A 1584-nucleotide genomic window follows, 5' to 3' on the forward strand; every position below is an offset into this window, starting at 1 on the left:
GAAACTACCCCCCCCCCAACCCACACACACACACACACACACACAGAAAAACACCGATCCGGGAACGCCTGAAAAGGAGGCTTTTAATAAGCTTTGCCTGCAGCATTTTGATTGGTCGGGCGTGTGACCCTCTGGACTGCCGGCTAATGGAAATCTGAACATCTAGACTAATCCACACTGCTAATGCTCATTGACATAATTTATGCAGTTTATTAAAATCCTTGATTACTGTGATTATAGACATGTCTTTATCAACATTTTTGGCAAATAATAAAATCAAGTTATTGTTCAAGACAAATTAAGTTTGTTTTGTCAGCAGCTTTGTTATGCAACATTAATAGAACTATGATTTTGAAATTAGCAACCATAATGGAAAGTATACAAACGTCCAAGGCATAAATGGTAAAAAGTGCACTCGCAACAACGACGTCTAGCGACATTTCATTCAAAACAGTGTCACGAGAAACACAGACCCCCACCCCACTTGAATTTCAGCACATAAACATTAAGATTTGCGTACACCGCTTAAAACACACACACTTATACACACACGGTACCGGCTCACCTTCCTGCGCGGGACACACCGCCCAAGCCGCCGCCAGCACAGCCAGCCAGGCCCCGGTACACCCGCACACAGACCCCGTTATCCTCTTCATCCCACACGGGCCCACTCAAGCCGCTCCCTCGGTCTCCGAACGCGACCGGCCCCACCAACTCCACACACACGGCCCGCTAACCGGCCGGCTGGCACGATTCCAAACTGCAGATTCCGCGCGGGTCTGCCGAATCACATCTGCGCTCCCGAAAAAAGGCGCGAGTTTCCCTCACAAGCTGCAAAAGTGTCGTCTGCAAACGGTTCGCCCTGCAAACGGTTCGCCAAGGTCTTCTCAATCTCAGGCTCGAGTACTGTGAAGACACCTTCTATATAAAGGCCGGAACGCTGCCAACACGACTTCTCAACTCGCGCAGAAAACTTTGCTGAAAAGAATCCAGTCCTTCCGTTAAGCTGCTGAAGGCTTATAATTACAAAGAGTCCTGTTCACAACAAAAACCTGCTGCGAACTCAGCTGCAAATTCAGCAATAACACAGACCTCGGAAACTTGTCTTCAAAACAGAGATTGGGTGATCTCAGTACTAGTGTCCTGATTTTTTATCATAGCTTTCTTGTCTATCAAGTTTAGGTGGCTGATTTTACATGGTTTCTTCCTTTATATGTAACTCCATCCAATAAACTTTAGATATCATGCAGCCAAATAAGGAACAAGAAAGAAAAGGACGGTCTTAAGAACGTTTCGCAGTATTTAGCATAATTATGCATTACTCACAGTCCTACAATGCCTCGCAAGGAGGTAGGTAGACAACACCGGTTAGGGTGCAGCATCCTATAGCTTTAGCTTGGTGTGTCAAGAAATAATGAAGAACATCCTAATGTTACAGGGGAAACCGTTGAATTGGAATAAAATACGCATAGTTTTAGCAATCGACGTATGTTGCTGAAATACGACGTGAATAAACCTACGACGTACTTTGTAGGTTCTTGAAATACTGCTGAAATACGATGTAGTTACAACGCATTTATGTTG

This window comes from Branchiostoma belcheri, unplaced genomic scaffold (genome assembly GCF_001625305.1).
Source record: "Branchiostoma belcheri isolate BF01 breed outbred unplaced genomic scaffold, Haploidv18h27 scaffold345, whole genome shotgun sequence".
Taxonomy (NCBI): Eukaryota; Metazoa; Chordata; class Leptocardii; order Amphioxiformes; family Branchiostomatidae; genus Branchiostoma; species Branchiostoma belcheri.